The sequence below is a fragment of the Suncus etruscus genome, chromosome 12, assembly GCF_024139225.1.
Source record: "Suncus etruscus isolate mSunEtr1 chromosome 12, mSunEtr1.pri.cur, whole genome shotgun sequence".
In the NCBI taxonomy this organism is placed as follows: Eukaryota; Metazoa; Chordata; class Mammalia; order Eulipotyphla; family Soricidae; genus Suncus; species Suncus etruscus.
In genome coordinates, this window is record NC_064859.1 from 12,372,793 (window position 1) to 12,395,131 (window position 22,339).

General features: G+C 43.4%; 1 protein-coding gene across 1 annotated transcript in view; it reads left to right on the forward strand.

Moving 5' to 3' along the window:
* The first annotated feature begins 456 nt into the window (after positions 1 to 456).
* SOCS5 (suppressor of cytokine signaling 5) overlaps positions 457 to 22,339 on the forward strand; it is a 36,150-nt gene continuing 14,267 nt past the window's right edge. The window contains exon 1 of the mRNA XM_049784361.1: positions 457 to 550. The gene's annotated coding sequence lies outside the window, so the exon portion shown is untranslated. The remainder of the gene's footprint in view (positions 551 to 22,339) is intronic.

Consider the following 22,339-nt stretch of genomic DNA (forward strand, 5'->3'; position numbering starts at 1 on the left):
TCCTCCTCGCTTCTCGGGAAGGGCGGGGCCGGCCTCCTGCGCCTTCAAAGCTGCCCGACTCCAAGATGGCGGCCGCGCCGCGCGCTCTCTCGAGCGGCCGGACCGAGTCTCTTCGCGGCCTGACTTCGGGAACCGGCCCGCGCCGGCTCGCGCACTCCTTCCCCCCCTCCCCGTCCTTCAGCACCTCCGCGCCTCCGGATTGGCCAGCCCGTAAGCCCGCCCCCTCGCGACTCCGCCTGCTATTGGTCACAGTCGGCTGCCCATCAGGGAGGGGCGTGGCCCGCCGCTGCCCCCCGCCCCGGGAGGCATTTTCCATTGGGTGGGGGCTGGGGGGCGGGGGCCGGGGTGACGGGGCGCGCCGGGGGTGGGCGCCGCGCGGGGAGGGGCGAGGGGGGTCCCCGGCCTCAGTGCGGACCGAGCTGGCCCGCGCGCCCCCCGCCAGCCCTCGCGGGGACGGCGCCGCCCGGGCCCGGCCCGTCCCGTCCCGTCGCGTCCCGTCCGGCCTGGCCGCAGGTGCTCCCGGATGCGGCCGACCCGCGCGCCCTGAGCGGTGAGTGAGTGTCCCCGCGGCCTGCGGGGTGGAGGCACCGCCGACCTTCGACCTCCGACCCCTGACCCTTGACCCCGGCCGGGTAAGGGGCGCTTTGGCTGGATTCGTGCAGGCAGGCTTTTTTCCACCCCCAAATGGGGAGACGCGGGGTGCGCCTTGCGGGAACCTGGACCCGGACCCGGGGCTCGCCGTGGCCGCCGGGGAAGGGTCCTGCGGGGTCGGGGTGTCCCAGCCAGGTCGCCCAGCCCCGGCATCCCCAAGGTCGCGGGAGAGGAGGGGGCCCGGCGCGCTGGAGCCAGGGATCGAGGACGGGGACCGGGATCGGAGTGGGGGGTCTTCGGCCCCGAGGGAGACGGGGGACCGTGTGGGATGCTAGGATTTGAACCGCCGTCCGTCCTGGAGCGCTATGTTAACACCTCTTTCAGAAACATTTTATCTGATCACTTATATGAAGGGCCAGATAGATAGCCATCATCTTGCCGAGCCCGTCGGAGAGGGATGGGGCTCCTGAGTTGGCCTTGGAAGTTCCAGGGAGCCTGGCTGGTGACTGATTGATTGATCCATCGGTGGAATGATTGATTGGAATGACCAGATGGTGGCCCGAGGCTGTCGCTTTTGCTTTGAAGAGATGTGTGAAGCCTGTCTGCAGGAGTTTCTTCACCCTTAGGAGCCCTTAGGGCAGGACCTGGAGGGACTCGCCCTGCACCTCTGGAAGGAACCTGGTCGCAGCCCCTCCCGCTGCCCGACCCCCTGTCCCCGTCTGGGGCCTTGGTGGTCTTTCTGATTTCTTCTCTGCACACACATATACACACACCCACCGGACTCCTGCCTTTTACTGCGGGTGCTTTGGTTTTTGGGTTTTGGGTGCTACACGATTCTCCAAGCTGGCTCTCTCCTGCCTGCCTGGAAAGGTTTCTTCACAAGGTCATGCAAGTGACAACTAATCCTCTAGACATCTCAAGCGATTCTTTTACCTTGAAGGGTTAAAGTGGAAACATGTTGGTCTTTGCTCAAGAAAGCAATGGGATAGAGAGGAAAGAGAGAGAGAGAGAAGAGGAAAGGAGTGAGAGAGAGGAGAACAGAGTCAGAGAGAGAAGAGAAAGAAGAGAAAGACAGATTTAACCAGTGGGCAATTTTGATGTCAGATGCTTGGTTTAATTTAATAGCGTTATTTGCATAATAGGCTTAAGAATGGGCGTACACGGAATTCACCTCTTTGGCAGTCCCTGGAGCGTCTTCCTGTAGCTAGGAGGAAGCTAGAAAGTGCACAGCTACATCTTTAACCTTAAATATTGCCTTGCATGCAGCCGATCCAGGACGGACGGAGGTTCAAATACCGGCATCTCATATGGTCCCCCGTGCTTGCCAGGAGCGATTTCTGAGCACAGAGCACTCAGGAGTAACCCCTGAGTGCCGCCTGGTGTGCCCACCCCCCCCAACAAAAAAAGAGGTGCTAATATATTTCTTTATTCTTGAATAATTAAGGGATACTTCTATTTTCTCCCTCCCTATCGTCCTTGAATTTTACTCTTTGTCCTTTGGTGGACCAACCTAGCACACAAACAGCAGCCTAAAATATTGAAACCCAACACCATTCAGCATTATAATTAATGACTTTGTGCTGATCACCTTGAGAATCCAAGTGAAGCAGGAGTCAGGAAAGCTTGCCTGTTGCCTTTGTTTAGATCTGTAGTTTTCTCCTTTTATAGAAGAAAGGGAAAATAATGCGTGATGGCTGCAAAGTAATAGTAATAATTAGCCAGAATGAGAATGGGAAGCCTGGAAATACCATGTCGGGGTATGAGTCATATATCTGAGAGCTGGGAGTAGATCACACAGATTATTTTAGAGATCGGAAATCCAGCGTCTTGAGCAGCAGAAAGGACAAAATGACAGCTTGGTGGAGGAGCCAGAAGAGGTGGGCAGGTTCCTGGATGCTAGTCCGGGATTTTTGGCTGCTTTGTGACACTCACATTGTTTATTCCTAAAGCACTTTATCACAGACTGTAACTGGTTTTGTTTGTTTGTTTGTTTGTTTGTGATCTAATGTGGAGGAATTTGAGTTGATTCTTTGATTCCTTTTTATAAGTTAATCGATGTAAAACTGTGAATGAGTCAGAGCAATTGTACAGGAGGGAGGGCATTTGCCTTGCACACAGCCACTCTGGGTTTGATCTTAGGCATCCCATATGGACCCCGAGCCTGTCAGGCCTGCTTTCTGAGCAAAGAGTAAGGAGTAACTCCTGAGCACCACCAGGCATGACCTCAAAAACCAAAAAAAAAAAAAAATAGTTAAAATTAAAAATAATTTATTAAAAAAAATGTTCAGAATTCTCAAGTTTCTTTTATCTTCAGGTTAATTTTACAACCCACCCCAAAAAAAGGTTATTTTTATTAAGTACAGAGTTTTTGTTCAACACAGTGGAGGTTAATATCTTAAAAGGAGTAGTGATTAGAATTACAAGTTAAATATGGCAATAGGATTTCTGTCACAGCTTGAATAGAGAATACATTTATATTCTGTGTGTTCTTAGGCTTCCTCATCCATAAAGTGTGAGGATAACAAAAGTACCTCATAAGGTAGCGCTGAAGATTAAAAATGTTTCCTCACGGGGCTAGAGTGAGAGCATGGATGTAGGGTGCTTGGCCTGCATGCAGAAGGACGATGGTTCGAATCCCAGCATCCCATCCTGAGTCTGCCAGGAGCAATTTCTGAGCGTAGAGTAACCCCTGAGCACTGCCGGGTGTGACCCAAAAAACAAACAAAAGTTTTCTCAGCACAAAGTGATCATGCAACAAGTAATAGACATTCCCCTCTGTACTTCATTAGAGGAACATGTATGCCCATTTGTTTCCTGGCTGTTAACACAATTACTTTAAGGCTACAAAAGTTTTCTAGATAAATACCTGCTTAAAATTAGTCCAACTTCAGGGACCGGAGTGATAACACAGTGATAGGGTTTTTGCTTTGCACTTGGCAGATCCAGGACGTACCTGGGTTTGATCCCCAGTATTCCATATTGTATCCCGAACCTGCCAGGGACAGTTTCTGAGCGAAGAGCCAGGAGTAACCCTTGAGTGCTGCTGGGTGTGGGGCCCCCCCCAAAAAAAAATTAGTCCAACTTTAGAGGGATGGTTAGTGCAGAGATGCCTGTGATAAAATCTATTTTAGCACTAAATAACTTGAGTTTTTGGTTCTTATGTTTTTATAGGTCAAGTGAGTGTTGCGAACATGTTTAGCAAAAATACTTATAGTAATGTTGGTGGATTTGTTCTTTTTTTTTTGAAAAATTTTCTCCAATGTTTAATATAATACCTGATTTACCACCTTGTTCATAGTACAGTTGTTTCAGGCATTAAATATTCAAATCCCACCACCTGTGTTACCTTCCCTTCACCAATGTCCCTAATTTTCCACCCACCACCCCAGCCTGCCTTCATACAGACAAAAAACCAAAATGACTTTATATTGCTTGTTACAACTCAAAGGTACCAGAAATGATCAAAACTTAGATCAGCAGGGGTCAATTTGGAATGATTTTTCTACCTTCCGTGCTGTGAGTAAAGTCAGTGTCTGAGGATTGACTGGGCTGTGGTTGGTGCTAGGTGACCTTCTGTGTGTTTGGGCTTTCTGTGCTTCGTGGATCCCTATGGAACTTTCCCATCAGGTTTTCTGGGATCCTACTGGGTTGACATTACTGTAAGATAGTGAGGTACTGTGCATCCAGGATTTATAGATCTGAAACAAATTTGGTTGCTTGGAAGTTGAATTCCTTTTAATGGCTTTTATTCTAACTTTTTGAGTTCTTCTGTTGAAGTTCTTTCCAAAGTGGGAGATCTCCCTGGGGGTGGTGACCCTGAGAATGATAGTAACCTTTGTGTATTTGCAGAGGGCAAATATGTTTTATTTTATTTTTGGTTTTTGGGGCACATCCGGTGGCACTCAGAGGTTACTTCTGACTCTGCTCTCAGAAATTTCTCCTGGCAGGCTCTGGGGACATATGGGATGCCAGGGATCTAACCCAGGTCAGTCTCAGATGGGCAGCATGCAAGGCAAACACCCTACTGCAGTACTCTGACTCCTGTTCTGTTTTAAAAGGGTGTTCTTAGGGTGCTGAGTAATTTGGAGGGGACATTAGACCAAACTAGTTTGGAAACTTCTAATCCTTGTGTACAAGCTTCTGCGAATAGTCCGATTTCTTACCTGATTCTCAGGGATCATTCCTTTATTATCTTTCACCTTCTCACAACTTTCTTACCTCTCATTACAACATGTAACTTCTTGCCATCTGTCATATAAATTACTTTTTATGTCTCCTTACATAATCTGAATTATTTTTTTAAATGTGATATCTTTTTGGTTTCTTTTTTTTAAGAGATTCATTCAGTTAAGTTCATCTTACAAGTTAGCAATTGAAGGCATTAACAGTTAACGGTTTAAAAGCATCATTATTAATGAGGTTTGTAGATTTTGACTATTTTTTTTTTTTTTGGTTTTTGGTTTTCTGAGTCCCACCTGGGGGCACGCAGGGTTACTCCTGGCTCTACACTCAGAAATCACTCCTGGCAGGCTTGGGGGACCCTATGGGATGCCTGGATTTGAACCATCGTCCTTCTGCATGCAAGGCAAACACCCTACCTCCGTGCTATCTCTACTGCCCTGATTTTGACAGTTTTGATTTAGATCTTGGAGCAGAAATTCTAGTGTTATGGTATAAACCATATATATATATATATATATATATATATATATATATATATATATGGTATACACACACACACACACACACACACACACACGCGTTATTCCTTTAGTACAAAAAGTTAGTCTAGGGGCCGGAGCGGTGGTGCAGGGTGTAAAGGCGATTCCCAGGTGTCCCATATGGTCCCCCAAGCCAGCTGAGCGCATAGCCAAGAGTAACCCCTGAGCGTCACCAGGTGTGGCCCAAAAACTAAAAAAAAAGTCAGTCTGCTACAAAAGTACATCAGGGCATCAGAAGTGTCTAAAATTAAATGTTTCTATCATGGTCTAGATCTTTAATGTTTGAAGAATGATGGCTACTTTTTTATTAACTTTTATTATGAAGATTATGCATTGATTTTAATTTGTTGATCATTTATTGGATTTTTAACTATCTTTATGGAACTTAGATACATAGAACCTTTGTGTTTGTCATATCATCTAATTATGGAAAGAAAATATTCAGTTCAGTAGTTTCAGATATACCATATAAACTATTATAATTTTTTTTAACTATTATAATTTCTAATTTGAGGAGGATTTTCCTAAGTGTAGAAATACAACTTTCTTAGTTTGAAAGTTGGTTACAATTTGTTCTCTGAATATTAGAGAATATTAGAGAGAGAAATACGAATCCTCTGCCTCCAGTGAGTACACTGTAATAAATTCATCGTCTCAGTTTCTCAGTTGCCCTACCTTTTTGTTTTGTTTTGTTTTTGTTTTGGGGCCACACCTGGCAATGCTCGGGTTACTCCTGGCTCTGTGCTCAGAAATCACTCCTGGCAAGCTTGGGGGACCATATGGGATGCTGGGGATCAAGTCAGTTGTGTACAAGGCGAAAGCTTTCCTCACTATGATATAGCACTGGCCCCAATCGTCCTACTTTTAAAGGGGGACAAACAGCCTTAGATCTGATGAGATCTGTGTATTTAACCAAGAAGCAGTTGTCTGCTTTTACTTTGATAAAAAATGCTAAGGAATGACTTAAGCAAGAGTACCTTGCTGATTCTTATTACCAAATAAATAATAGTAAGAATAGATTTCCACAATGTCTCTTAAGAGTTCACAAGTCTTCACTTATGATATCCTAACATCAAAATTGAATTGATCCTGATTTATCATAGGATAATTATTTTTTGTTTGTTTGTTTTTGGGGCGTCACACCTGGTAGTGCTCAGGGGTTACTCCTGGCAGGCTCGGGGGACCATATGGGATGCTTCTGCATGCAACGCAAATGCCTTACCTCCAGGCTATGTCTCCAGCCCCTCACAGGGTAATTATTTTTTTTATCAGTACTAACAATAAGCAGTAATAAAGAGAATTTTGAAAAAAAATCACATTTAAAATGTTCTGAAAAGGCTTATTTATTATGATTTTCTTAAAATTATAATTTATTTGAACACTATGACAGGAACAGCAGCCACCCTTTCTATTATAAACAAGATGTTTCAGAGTAGAAAAACTGGGTTATTTTTTTCTAGTAGTTTTATTTTATTTTATTTTGGGTTTTGGGCCACACCCGATGATGCTCAGGGGTTACTCCTGGCTATGCACTCAGAAATTGCTCCTGACTTGGGGGACCATAAGGGATGCCAGGGATCAAACCCAGGTCTGTCCTGGGTCAGCCACTTGCAAGGCAAACACCCTACCACTGTGCTATCGCTCTGGCCCCTTCTTCTAGTGGTTTTAAAGGACACTTAAAACATAGACATTTAAGATAGATTGTGAGATTTGTATTCATGGTATGGAAATGAATGAAAAGGAAGTTTTAGACCAGACCTACATATAAATAGAAAGCCAAAAAATAGGATAAGAAATGGAGACTCAATAGAGAAAATGAGGTCGAGAGCAATAGCACAGCGGATAGGGTGTTCGCCTTGCATGTGGCCATCCCATGTTCAATCAGTCCCCAGCAGCCCAGTCTGCCAGGAGTAATTATTGAGCACAGAGCCAGGGGTAACCTCTAAGCACCTCTGTGTGTGGCCAAATATATCACACATACACACACACATATGAAAGTGGTTGAAGAAAATATTTTATCAGGAAAATTGTTTGAATATATTTTTAAAACTAAAATAAGATATTACTAAACATTCAGTGCAATCTGCTTGAAGAAGTCCTGTACCCTTGTTAAGAGTGAAAATATATTGTCAGGGGGAGAATTTTCTGATTATTTCCATCTTTAACTCTTTCATTATCTTCAAACAATTGTCCCCACCTTATTAATCCTTCAGAGGACCAGTTTCATGGGACATTTTTAGAAATGATTTCAAAGACAAGCTTGGAATATGAGTTGTCTGAATTCGCAGTCGACTCTGGTTCTTCTAGGTAGTCTGAATCTTTGCCAACAAGTAGAAGCTGGGAGCATCTTTCGAGGAGTTTCGTGCAGCAGAGAACAAGACAGTACGCATAGGAGAAGGGATTCCCAGTGAGAGTGATAGACCAGGTTCAGTTTTCTTGAAGGCCATTGAGCCTCTAAAGCCATGAACATGTTCAGGGCTATTGGGCCCACGTGGTTCTGGGAAGTGAAGTACCTTAAAATAATTACAAAAGGAGTCCTTGCTTGTGGTGTGTTTGAGTGGTCCTTGCTTGTGGTGTGTTTTACTGTGATTGAATCGGGCCTTCAGTATGCCGAGCACTCCTGCTAGTGCTGACAGATTCGACTGGGTCAGTGGTTGAACCTGGGCCTCCCACAGGCAAAGCCTACTGACATCTCTCCGGCCCTGAAAGGACACCAATGAGTGAATAGTTTTGTGTGTTATGTGAGGAATTTGGAATTGTGTATATTTCATAGGTGGGAGATTTTCCCAAATTAGAGCTGTCATGAAGAGAATAATTTGGAAGAAAACAGGTGGGCAACATTTTTATGATCCAGTGAATGAATAAGGCATTCTGGCATCTATCTGGTATGGGGATCACAGATCAAGGATGCTTCAAAGATGCTATTAAGGTTCTTCCCTAGCTCAGGACAGAGACTTGGATGATCTGAATTAAGAAATTTGGGGCCAGAGCGATATAGCACAGTAGGGCATTTGCCTTGCACGCAGCTGACCTGGGACAGACCTGGGTTTGATCCCTACCATCCCATATGGTCCCCTGAGCCTGGCAGGAGCGATTTCTGAGTAACCCTGAGCGCTGCCACGTGTGGCCCAAAAACCAAAAAAAAAAAAAAAAAAATTAAAAAACTTATGAGGATGGAGGGGAGGGAAATAGTACAGCAGGTAAAAGCACTTACCTTGCAAGTGGCCAACCTTGGTTTGATCCCCACCATTCCCTGTGGTCCCCCGAACACCACTAGTAGTGATTCCTGAATTCAGGACAATCCCTGAGCATTGCCAGCTATGACCCCAAAACCAAAAGAAAGGAAGGGAAGGAGGAAGGGAAATAAAGAAACTTGTTTGGATAGAAATTTCAGAGACCTTCCAAGACCTTCCAAGTTTGAAGTTCTTCCAATTTGGTTAGCGCTTAGAAGGTGACTGGAGTAGAAGATGAATGTACGTTGCTTTGAATTGGAGGTTTCTGACTCCACAGTATGGAATCATGTACTGCTAGTCGAAAGAATAGATACAGAATTTGCTTTCAGATAAGCAGTTGTACCTTTTAGATAAGCAATAAACACGAAGATATCAGTTGGAGATTATGAATCTAACTCTGGAGCATGGTCAGGCTTGTAGATATGATTTGAAAGACATAAAGTTCTATGGCTGAAAGACACACAGTTAGATAAGTGTTGACTAAATGATGGCTCAGAACAAAAAGTGACTTAGGGGGCCGGGCGGTGGCGCTGGAGGTAAGGTGCCTGCCTTGCCTGCGCTAGCCTAGGACGGACCGCGGTTCGATCCCCCGGCGTCCCATATGGTCCCCCAAGAAGCCAGGAGCAACTTCTGAGCGCATAGCCAGGAGTAACCCCTGAGCGTCACAGGGTGTGGCCCAAAAACCAAAAAAAAAAAAAAAAAAGTGACTTAAAATTGGCACTTTGTTCAAGAGGAAAGAGAGTTTATAAAATATTTACCCATTTTCTACCTCCACTTAAACCCCTACCACCCAGCCTTTCAAAAAGCCTGTAGAAATATATGCTGCCAGAAATAATGTGAGTGTATCCCTCAGCTTGTCTGGGCACCCAGTAAAAGTAAAACACAGACAAAGGCATTTCCTGTTCCTCACCTGGTTTCTTTTGAATTCTGCTGGTCTGGCGAGGTTGGCTGAATGGAGCAAGAAGCATGAAGGGCTTTTCACCTTCCCAATACCCTAAGCCTGAGCTATAATCTATCTTCCTTTTGCTTCTTTTCCCTTCTATGCCCTCCAGTTTCTTACATCTTAATGCTCTGGCAGGTAAGATGCCAGGTAAACACCACTGCAGGGAAAGAATCTTGCAGAAGGCTGGAATCTTTTCACTGCCCTCTGAAAGGTTCTACTTCCGAAGACAGGCGATGGAGTTAGTGAGTCATCAAGAAGAGATGGCCTAAACTCAGTCAAATAAATACATTTATTAGGAGCAAGATCTGCAATTGCTAAGGAAATTGGAAGGAATCTGAGGTGGCTTAGTGCTTAGTGGAAAAGATGAGTTTCTGGTCCAGCTTTGAAGGAGAAAGACAAGCCTGTACAGTAAAAATTAGCAGTAACTAGGTGTGGAAAACTACCCAGGAAGTAGAACATTGAGAAAAAGAGACCTGGGGGACAGTTTGATTGGGGATGAATGCATATTGGGGGTAGTCAGGTCATTAAAGACTAAAGTTAGGGGACTGGAATGTAAGTAGAAAAATTACAGAGAATTACAACATGTTTAAATAGTAATTAAACTTCTATAGGAAGTGACAACTGTTATATATAGTTTATGATGTATATAACAATGGTCACTTTTTTGATGTTTTTCTTTTTGTTTTTTTGTTTGTTTGTTTTTTTTGGGGGGGGGGGCCATACCCAGCGGCGCTCAGAGATTACTCCTGGCACTCTGCTCAGAAATCGCTCCTAACAGGCTGGGATGTCCGAAATTGAACTCAGGTCAGTCCTGGGTCATCCGTATGCACCCTACCCACTGTGCTATTGCTCTGTTCCCCTTATTATAAATATAGTTTACTGTTATTTTTCCACCTTTCAATTTTTATGACTGAAGTGGCTATAAATGTTCTTTTTCGAGCCTTTAACTACCTAGAAGTGGAATTGTTGGGTTGTAGATTGGTGTGTGTTAAATATTAGGAGGAACTGACAAGACATTCCTGGGGCAGTGGGGTGGTAATACCCAGCAATACTCAGGGCTTACTCCTGGCTGTGTTCAGAATAAGAATTTCTTCTGGCATCTGGCAATGCTTGAGGTCCCACGGGGTGTCAGGGATTGAACCTGGCTTGGCTTTCTGCAACGCATTCACCCCCTCCTGCTGTGCCATGGCTCTGCCATGTTTTAACCATTTACACTTCTACCAACTCTCTTCTCTCTTCCTCACATGGAAATTATGGGATCTGTTGATGGTCTGCCTTAACTATTTCATGGGATTCACCATGGATGTTATCTGGGTCTACGGCTTTTGTAAAAGGGTTCTTAATTATTCAATTTTACAGAATAGAAACCACTTGGGGCTAGAGCAAAGCTTGCCTACGCTGGTGGCCAGTTCAGCTTCAAATCGTGACTCCCTATCTGGTCCCCTGAGCTCCGCTAAGAGTGATCCCTGAGCACAGAGCCAGAAATAAAACCCTGAACACCACCAAGTATGGCCTCAAACCAAACCAACAAGCAAAAAAGAGTGAATATGAAAAGTTAAAGTTTTATATGCTGACGATTTTTAAAGTAAAATTACAAGTCAATGTTTAAAACTAGTGATTTCCTAAGTGGGTGATGCCAGCCCCTTAAGAAGGGATGCTGGGAAGCTCCTTTACCATCTCAGAAAGGTCTTTTGCTGCCCTCTCTCCCTGTTATCTTAAGCAGGTGGACCTGGTACTCTTCAGGAACTCATTATAATGACTCAATTTTGCGGGGTTTTGGCTATAAATAGAGTGTGTTAGAAATGTTGGGGAGAAAATTAATAGTCACGAGAAGAGACAAAGGAATATTGTAGTTTGTGAACAGAGAAATGGCCCTGCCTGGCAGGGCATGGCCCAGGAATGACCTTCACTGGAGCATCCTGGAGTCTGTCCCTTGGCAGTTGGAGCTCCAGAAACCCATTTGGTCAGCAGAACTGATTTCATACTAGGCAAAGTTACAGAAGACAAATACAGAAAGCAAAGGTAATTTCTTATGTTGCATAAAGAAACAACCTTCATGTTGAAGTGCTATGTTCACCCTCCCATGCTGATGGCGCCCATGTTCAAGGATGTGAGTATCAGTCAGGCCTACTGGTGAGAATATTCTCAAGTTCAAGACAATTGGACAGTCTTCGTTGACCACATCTATGCTTTGTGAAAGGATCTACTGTGGGCCAATTTCTTTGTCTCCTGAGCCTTCCTTTCCTCATTGTTGAGCTCGCCATAGTAACTACCTCATAGTATTATTGTGAGAACTAATGAGGTGATCCACTTGCAGTGGTCAAAGTGCAAAGAATAGATTTTTTTTTTTTTTTTTTTTTTGGCTTTTGGGTCACACCCGGAGGCCCTCCGGGGTTACTTCTGGCTCTGTGCTCAGAAGTTGCTCCTGGCAGGCACCAGAGATCATATGGTATGCCAGGATTTGAACAGCTGTTCGTCCTGAATGGCAGCATGCATGGCAAATGCCCTACCGCTATGCTATCTCTTCGGCCCTAGATGGTCTCTTTTCTTCTGTGTTGTAGCTCTGTAAGTCAAGAGAGGCAGAAGGTCTGGCCTTGTTCTCTGCAGACATTGCTGGAACCCTGTTGTACTAATGTTCTCGAGCTACCAGTGCAAGGGATGCTGTGTACGGAACAGTGCTCTGGTCTGTGATGAAACTTGGCCAGCAGTTATATCTAGGCTTTTCCAATTTTCCAAAAATATAGGTAAGAATTATTTAAGAAATTTAGTAACATTTGTTCTTCCAATTTGGCATTTTCTTTTTGTTTGTTTTCTTTTTCGGGCCACACCTGTTTGATGCTCAGGGGTTACTCCTGGCCAAGCACTCAGAAATTGCCCCTGGCTTGGGGGGACCATATGGGACGCTGGGAGATTGAACCTCGGTCCTTCCTTGGCTAGCGCTTGCAAGGCAGACACCTTACCTCTAGAGCCACCTCGCCGGCTCCCAATCTGGCATTTTCTAAACAAGCTTCATAGTTCTTGTCAAAGCAAGCAAACTCCAGATAACAATATGAACTATATTCACTTGGAGCTGATAGCTTTTCCAACTAAGGCCTGTGTTCTGTGGTTAGCCCCCCTGCTCCCCTGCCTTGCCTGACCAGGTCCATCTAGATCAGAGGTGAGCAAACCAAAGTGGTTTCTGTGTCCATGACTTAACCTTTCCGTGGCCTCAGGAAACTGGGCTCTTTCCTGTGGCTCTGAGCCATGGCTCTGGACTCCAGCTCTCCTCGCTCTAGAGAGGCTCTAGCCCAGTCCTCCCTATGCAAAGAATTGTATTCTGCTTGTTCTCTAATTGTCCTATAAAGTACACCTGCATTCGCAGCTTGGGTTACCAGTTATCCTATGGCTCTGTTTGGACACCTCTAGCCCTTTCCATCTCTCTTACTTGACCTTCTACATTTGGAATATACAATTCTGCGCATTAACTTGGTGATCAAGAGGTCTCTATGTGTTGATTTGGGGGATGAGGAGTTGGGCCACCCCCGCACTAGTGTTCCAGGACTAGCCCTGGCTCTGCATGAGTGTTCCCTGGTGGTGCTCCAGGAGCACATGCAGTGTAGCCATTCCAACAGGAGTCAACTTTTGCCAGGCAAAAGCCCCGTTCCATACCCCTCTTCTTCTCTCACCAGCTGATTTTTTAAGCCCACCAATTTTATATTTTCACATACTTTTAACTCCAGAAAGATTATTTTTTGCTAATTCAAGCTCATATCCTCAAAGATTTCATAGTGAAGAGTTATAAAAGTGTCGTCATTGAAAGGAATCTAGCTCCCCCAAAGATAAAGCAATGAAAAATAAAGCAACATTTCAGTGCTTTAAAAACTGGGAAAGGTGGGGCCGGGTAGATGGCGCTGGAGGTAAGGTGTCTGCCTTGCAAGCGCTAGCCAAGGAAGGACCGCGGTTCGATCCCCCGGCGTCCCATATGGTCCCCCCAAGCCAGGAGCGATTTCTGAGCACATAGCCAGGAGTAACCCCTGAGCGTCAAACGGGTGTGGCCCAAAAACCAAAAAAAAAAAAAAAAACTGGGAAAGGTGAAGGATGATGCTTTTGGGCCTGTCAATAAGTGACTTTTGCTCATCTGGTTACTATTTTAGGTGATTTCTCCCTCTTCATTATGATTTTTTTAAAGCACAATCTAAAAAGATCTTGAATGGCAGCCATCTCTAGTTAAGGAGAATGAAGGTCTATCTTCAGTTCTAATTCTTGGTGGGTTTCAGTGGCTGGTTTGCTCTGGACTGCTTCTATCTCATGGGAGGAAAAGAGGGAAGTTTTCCTGTTTGTGTAGGATGGTTTACAGAATGTTGAGTGGGGACCCGTCTTAGTACTTCATCTCAATCAGCACCCCATCTCATCCTGCTCCCTAGCTGTCTAGCTGTGAGGACAGCATGCTATAGATTTAAGCTTGATATCAGAACTTCATTCACATATAAGATGTAAAATGATCACCACAACCAAACCAGTTTACAAATCTGTTGGCTGGCATCATCTCCCACTTTTGGCAGGCAGGTGAGAATCGAAGAATCCTCCTGCAAAAATCCTGGAAAAATCTTGGTATATAGCCCAGCAACAACTGGAGGCTACTTCTCACGCCTTTTAGAACTGTGTTCTGGGGCCGGAGGGATAGCATGGAGGTAGGGTGTTTGCCTTGCATGCAGAAGGATGGCGGTTCGAATCCCGGCATCCCTTATGGTCCCCCATGCCTGCCAGGGGTGATTTCTGAGCCTAGAGCCAAGAGGAACCCCTGAGCGCTGCCGGGTGTGACCCCCCCCAAAAAAACCAAACAAACAAACAAACAAAAAGAACTGTGTTCTAAAATGTTCTCACCCTGTGGCCACCATCTCCCCATTTGCCTGCCTCCCAATTCCTTACAACTCCGTTCTATTCCTCACATCTTCAAATATCCGACTTTCCCTCTCAGGATCTGTGTATACCGAGATATTTGTCTTTCTGTGTCTGGCTTACTGGCTTCATATTCCCCAGGTTGTCCACATGGTCACAAATGGCAGAAATTTTCTTTTGGTGATTAATACTTCATTTAGATCTGTACTGGAGTATTCAGCTTATCAGTTTTCTTAAAAGTACATTATTGTATCAAGGGGAATTACATTTGTTTGAACCTGAATTAAAAACGAATTAAAAAGTTCTAAGGTAATTTTGTACTATGTATTTTTTTAAGTTAAAAAAAACTAAAAGTTCAAAGTAAAATTGACTTGGGGTTCATAATGATGTAATGACCACTCCCACATTCAAAACACAAAGTAATGATGTTCCACCAGAAAGTTTTTTGATCACCTTGTAGTATATTTCTGTGTGATAGATCTTACTCCACTATCCTGTTTTAACTTGGATAGTGTCCTAGAAATGGTATCATTGAGTTTGTAACTTTTTAAATTACTGCATCTTTAGCATAATGCTTTGGAAATCTATCCAGGTTGTTACACATATCAATGGCTCGTTTTATTACCCAAGTATTCCCATTGAAAGACTGCATCCTCGCTTATGCACCCATTGAAAGACACTTAGGTAAGTTTCAGTTGAGATGATTATGGATAAAACTATCAGAAACTTTTTTGTGTGTAGGTTTTGAAGTCCTGGAGAGCTGACCTGGAACTAGAAAAGTTGGGCTTTGAACTCGCTCCCCAGTTCTGTTAGACAGATAATACAGTGACAACTTTTTTTCCCAGACTGCCCTTCCAATTTGCACCCTTGAAAGCATTGTATGGAGGTTATATTTGCTCTGCATCTTCTCCTATATTTTGGTATTATCACAGAATTTACTTTTAGTTCTTCTAATCTTATGATTTTAATTTGTATTTCCCCATAACCAAAGATGTTGACTGTCTTTATTTAATCAGTTGCCTTACATTTACCTCTTCAATGAATATTTTGCTCAGGTCTTTAACCTACTTGTATCTATGTTTTCTCACTGTTGAGTTCTGAGAATTCTTGACATATTCTGCATTACAAATCTTCTGAGATAGGCCATTTGTAATTATTTTCTCCCAGTGTTCCACTTGCTATGCATTGTCTCTTCAGTCTTTCATAGAACAAAAGTTTACTTTTACAGTTGAGAATGGAACTTGTTTTTCTTTTGTGAATAATGCTTTTAGTGTCACATCTGAAAATTCTTTGCTAAGTCCATCACAACAGTTGGATTCAGTAGGGTCCACAAGTTGAAAAGTTTTGTAACTTAGTATTTTCTATTTAGATCTCTAGTTCACTGATTATATTTTTTATGATCTTTTATTTTTCACATTTGCATGTCCAGTTCTGACATCTTTGAGGGAATGATGATCTATTTCTTGTATTACTCTCTTAATTACTATACCTTAGTACTCAATTTACAATAAGTATGGAGGCATGGAGTGATAGTTCAGTATAGTGTTTAAGAAGCTTGCTTTGGAATCATCTTGTTCTGCCTCATGAATTGAGGGGGCTGGGTGGAAATGGAGGTTACCAGGACCAAACAGTCATATGAATGTTGAATGGAAATAAAAAGTGATCAGACTCAAACACCAAACCCAGAGTTAATGACAACAGAATTGATACCCAATCTACAACAAGCTATACACAGAGGGGACCAGTTACACTAGCAGTCTGGGGTTAAGTGAGGGAGATATGGGATGCATGCTGGGAATAGGGGTGGAGGGAGGACAACACTGGTGGTGGGAATGGCCCTGATTCATTGTCATTATGTATCTTAAATATTACTGTGAAAGGTTCGGTCAGAATAAAAATTAGTTACAAAAAAGATTTTATGTAAAATTAAGTAAGCCAGAAGAAGGATAAATATGGATGATATCACTTATAATATAAGAATAAATATATAATAAATAAATAAATATAAGGATAAGTACAGGACGATATCACTTATATATAAAGGAATGCAGTGGTTTAAATGGGAGTTGTTTAGACAATTCTTGAACCCAGAATATAGAGAGGAGAAGGAAAGAAATTGAGTTGAAAGGGAGAAACACAAATATGAAAGGATGGAGGTCAGGGGCCAATTCACCTGAGGGTGAATTGGATGTTAAGAAGGGACAAAACTAAATATCCAATCATAGTTAACAATGTGAGATGATTTGACCCAGACTTTTAACAATCAAAACTTAAAATGACCGATTATGCTGATAGGCTGGAGGCAGGAGTGGTGGCATGAGATGCACTCTGGGAACATTGGTGGAGAGAGGTGGAGACACGGATGGGGTTGCCCTGATTCATTGTATGTCTGAAACCCAACTATGAAGAACTTTGTAAATCACAGTGGTTTCAATAAAAAAAATTATTTTAAAGAAAAAGAAAAATAAATAAAAGATGCTTGCTTTGCATGCTGCCAACATGTCCCAAAGTCAAACAATCCCACAGGGCTGGAGAGATAGCATGGAGGTAAGGCATTTGCCTTGCATGCAGAAGGACGGTGGTTCAAATCCCAGCATCTGCCTGAGTCTGCCAGGAGTGATTTCTGAGTGTAGAGCCAGGAGTAACCCCTGAGTGCTGCCGCATGTGACCCAAACACCAAAAACAAAAAAACAAAAACAAAAATTCCAAGAACAACAACAAAAATCCCAAAGACTCCTGAACACTGCCAGGAGTGGATCCCTCAGAGACTCCATCCTCAAAGAAAAAGAATAGAATAGAATAGAATAGAATAGAATAGAATAGAATAGAATAGAATAGAATAGAATAGAATAGAATAGAATAGAATAGAATAGAATTGAAAGAAAAGAGAGAAGAGAAAAGAAAGAAGAAAGAAAGAAAGAAAGAGAGAGAAAGAAAGAAAGAAAGAAAGAAAGAAAGAAAGAAAGAAAGAAAGAAAGAAAGAAAGAAAGAAAGAAAGAAAGAAAGAAAGAAAGAAAGAAAGAAAGAAAGAAAGAAAAGAAAGAAACTTATTTGTTCTAAAGAGAACTAAATTTAAAAATATTTATATGAGGGGCCGGGTAGGTGGCGCTGGAGGTAAGGTGTCTGCCTTGCAAGCGCTAGCCAAGGAAGGACCACGGATTGATCCCCCGGCGTCCCATATGGTCCCCCCAAGCCAGGGGCGATTTCTGAGCACATAGCCAGGAGTAACCCCTGAGCATCAAACGGGTGTGGCCCAAAAACCAAAAAAAAAAAAAAAAAAAAAATATTTATATGATTATTATCACTTTAGTCTTCAAAAATCCTTTCAAGACAGCATTGATTTGACCTCTCTTAAAAATATAGATAAAATATATATATATATATATATATATATATATATATAGATCTGGGGCCAGGAAGGTGGCGCTAGAGGTAAGGTGTCTGCCTTGCTAGCACTAGCGTAGGACGGATCGTGGTTCGATCCCCCAGCGTCCCATATGGCCCCCCCAAGCCAGGGGCAATTTCTGAGCGCTTAGCCAGGAGTAACCCCTGAGCGTCAAACGGGTGTGGCCCAAAACCAAAAAAAAATATATAGATCAGGGAGTCTCTCTCTTCTCTCCTCCCTCTCCCTCTCCCTCTCCTCCTCTCACAGGTGTGACTCTCTCTCTCTCCCTCTCTCTCTCCCTCTCTCTCTTCCCTCCCTCCCTCTCTCTCTTCTCTCTCTCCTCCCATTCTCCCTCTTCCCCCTCATCTCTCCCTCCCTCCCTTTCTCTCTCTCTCCCCTCTAAAAAGAAAAAAAAAAAAAGAAGAAAAAATATATAGATCAGGGCCAGAGCAATAGCACAGTGGTAGGGCTTTTGCCTTGAACACAGCCAACTCAGGACAGATCCAGGTTCAATCCCCTGCAACGCATATGGTCCCCCGAGCCTGCCAGGGTTGATTTCTTAGTGTAGAGCCAGGAATAATCTCTGAGCACCACCTGGTGTGGCCGAAAAACAAATAAATAAAATGTAGCTCAAATGAGTGGATTAACTGTTTTGTTTTCAATTCTAATTCATTTATTGCAATCCTTTTGTATTTCTTTTTTTTTATTTTATTTTTGGTTTGGGGGTCACACCTGGCAGCGCTCAGGGGCTATTCCTGGCTCTATACTCAGAAATCACCCCCCGGGAGGTTCGGGGGACCATATGGAATGCCAGGATTCGAACTGCAGTCCTTCTGCATGCAAGGCAAAAGCCCTACTGCTATCTATCTCTCCGGCCCCCTTTTGTATTTCTTTAATTGTGTTTATAGTTTTTATCTTCCAGCTCTTACTCATATTTTAGTCTTATAAAGTTATTTTGCATTTTTACTTTTTAATTGTTCATTGACTTGTATATAAAAATAGAATTGATTTGTATGTGTTAATTTTACACCCTGTGGCCCTTAGATTACTTGAGGTTTTTTTGTTTTTGTTTTTGTTTTTTGTGGTTTTTGGGTCACACCTGGCAGTGCTCAGGGGTTATTCCTGGCTCCGTGCTTAGAAATTGCTCCTGGCAGGCACAGGGGACCATATGGGATGCCTGGATTCTAACCGATGACCTTCTGCATGAAAGGCAAACTCCTTAACTCCATGCAATCTCTCTGACCCCGATTACTTGAGATTTTTATCTAAATATTCGTGCTTTCTTTAGTTGGGGATGTTTTTCATTCTAAGATTATGCTTTTCACTGTCTCAGACTAATAGAATGTCAGCTATTAAGTTCTAACTGAATAAAAGCAATTAGACTTGGTATTATTGACTCTAAGTCGCTGTGGCAGCTGGGTTTTGTAATGAGCAGATATTAATTTTTTATTCTAGAAATAGATTTTATAGATTTTTATATTAGGTTTTTTTATATGGTAGAGACATACTAGCTGCTGAATGCTATTTAAGAAACTATCTAAAATTCAAAATTAAGGTGTCAGCAAGAGGATTTCTTTGAGAATTCTGTTTATGGGTGATTGCCTTCCCACTGTAATTTTACCTTGTCCTCTCTTTGCATCTTTGTCTTCAATAAAATTTAAAAGAGAGAGACTATCTTTTCTTTTTCTTTCTTTTTTCTTTCTTTCTTTTTTCTTTCTTTCTTTCTTTCTTCTTTCTTTCTTTCTTTCCTTCCTTCCTTCCTTCCTTCCTTCCTTCCTTCCTTCCTTCCTTCCTTCCTTCCTTCCTTCCTTCCTTCTTTCTTCTTTCTTTCTTTTTTTTTTTATAGTTTTTTTTTTTTTTTTTTTTAGGTTTTGGGCCACACTCAGCGGCACTCAGGGGTTACTCCTGGCTCTGCACTCAGAAATCACTCTTGAGGGACTGAACTTTGGTCCTCGATTCTAGAGATCGAACAGGCTCTTCTCCCCAACCCATTCTCCACCCATGGGGGTGGTCCTCTCTTCCCAATAACTACCATGGAGGGCTCTCTTATCTCTCCACATGGTGAAAAGTTACCCAGACCCATGTTTCTTCTCTCTCCAGCCTGGTTTGAATTATTCTCTGCAGCGGCCCTCCTCCAGACCCGCTTCCCCTTTTCCCTTGTGATTGTAGCATGAGGCTTGTCCACACATATGATAAAACATTTATAGACATACACATACTATAATTGTCATGGGCATTCCTTAAAAATCACCACATTGGGGGCCGGGTGGTGGCACTAGAGGTAAGGTGCCTGCCTTGCCTGCGCTAGCCTAGGACAGACCGCGGTTCGATCCCCCGGCGTCCCATATGGTCCCCCAAGCCAGGAGCGACTTCTGAGTGCATAGCCAGGAGTAACCCCTGAGCGTCACTGGGTGTGGCCCAAAAACCAAAAAAAAAAAAAAATCACCACATTGGAGTTGGAGCAATAGTCCAATGGGGAGGGGGTGTTTGCCTTGTATGTGGCTGACGTGGATTTAATCCCCAGTATTCCATTAGGTCCCCCAAGCCTTCCAGGAGTAATTTCTGATTGCAAATGCTTTCCTGTAATGCTTTTACCTTGAAGAAGTTTATGGAAGGAGGCAGAAGAAGGTAGCTTCTGTGAGTTACTGGGAAACAAGATGTGAAGTGAACCCCAGATATTAGCCAAGCCCCTGACACTGAGGGAGCAGTATAAACTGAGGTTTGCTTGTGGGGCTCATGAACCATAGTGGGGCTCAGGCCAGCGGGAATGTCACTTCTCCATGTTCATCTGTGCTCAGTGGTGCATGGGCAAATGGTCCATGCAGGGCTCCAGGGCTCCAAGTGTAAGCAACTAACTCCAGTTTTCCAGACAAATGTTCCAGAGCTGTGTTCCTGCTGTTTTCCCCTCAGGAGAACCAGTTTTCCAGCCTGACCCTTGAGCAATGAGTCTTCAGTAAGTCGCTGAGAAGACTGGGGCAGACTGGCAGGATGGCCATTGGGCTGTGCCCTTCTGAGCCAGGACAGTTTTTGGCAGGTGAAGGAGCTGCGAAGCTGGTGACTTCTGGGTTGGGAGAAGCACAGCCAATGAAACAAGCATGCAGGTATGAACCTGGCAGCAGTCAAGGAATGGATACTCTGGTGTTGAAAGATGGCCTGGGAAAAGGGGGACGGAAACACCGTGACAAAACAGTGTTTGATGGGGCCAAGTTATCAGTGAGTTCATTTGCCACGTGGAAGCAGTTGCAACCAGTAGAATAGCCTTGCTGGACCAGTTCCATTCATGAATCGGAGGATGAGTGTTGCTTTTCTAGCATTGTTTTTATTGATTTGGGGTACGTAGGGTCTCTCTCTTGCTTGCTTTGATTTTACTGTCCTTCTCTCGGGTTCAGTCATTTGAACCGCTCTTCGTCTTTGGGAAGCCAGACTCTTGCCCAGATCTGCCCCTTTGCATGCCCTCTGTCTCTCATGCAACACTCAGTGTTCTTCACAATCCGGTTAAGTGACCTGTTCTGTGGCTTCTTAGGTGCAGTGTGCAGTCACCTAATTCTCCAATATAACATTAAACAAATCAGAATTGAGAGTATAAGGCTCAGGTCACACAGCCTTGTTGCATGAGGGTACTGGAGAATCCAGAACCTCTCAGATTTCACCCTTGTTCTTGCTGTTCAAAATCGAAGTATTTTCGCAGTTAGCAGCGAGCTACACCCAAGAACATAAAAGGGACTCAGAAGGTACCTCAGTGCCCTAGTTGCCCTTATACTCAGCTGCATTCATTCTCGTTTGCGAAATTCAGCCTACAACCACAGAGAAGGCTGTGAAAGAGTATTTATTCCTAGTGACCTTGGCAGCGAAAATGATATTATTGTGAGATTAAAGGAGAACAGTCCAATGAGCAGCTCCTGCACTTCAGTGAGAGGCGGTGGCTCTGCGCTTCAAGTTCTGACAAGGCTCCAGTTTACATTTATACTGGGTTCTGATTTGTTTGCCTTCTTTAGGGGATTGGGGGCTTCTCTGAGACAAAATGTGGATTTTTTGGTTTTGGTTTTGGTTTTTGGGCCACACCCGTTTGACGCTCAGGGGTTATTCCTGGCTATGCGCTCAGAAATCGCCCCTGGCTTGGGGTGACCATATGGGACACCGGGGGATCGAACCGCGGTCCGTCCTATGCTAGTGCTTGCAAGCCAGACACCTTACCTGTAGCGCCACCTTCCTGGCCCCTAAATGTGGATTTTTTTTTTTTTTGTCTTCTTTTATCTTTAGGTTTTTAAAATTCTAGCACATAGTTATAAAATGTTGAATGAATGGGTTTAAGACATTTGGGAAGACGTGAACAAAAACTTGAGAATATTTATAACAATATTAAATGTTAATCTTTAAGTCCCTATGAAAACAAAAATGGTGTTAGACATTGCTTTTTTTAAACTACTTTTTTTTCCTCCTCCATATTTTTCTCCTTTATATGGAGAAAAGTGGGCATTGCCAATATTAGAGGTCATGGCATCTCTTCTTAGATTGTATTTCAAGATTGATCTGACCTGTTAAAGGTATTTAAGAGATTATATCTTGTGTGTGTGTGTGTGTGTGTGTG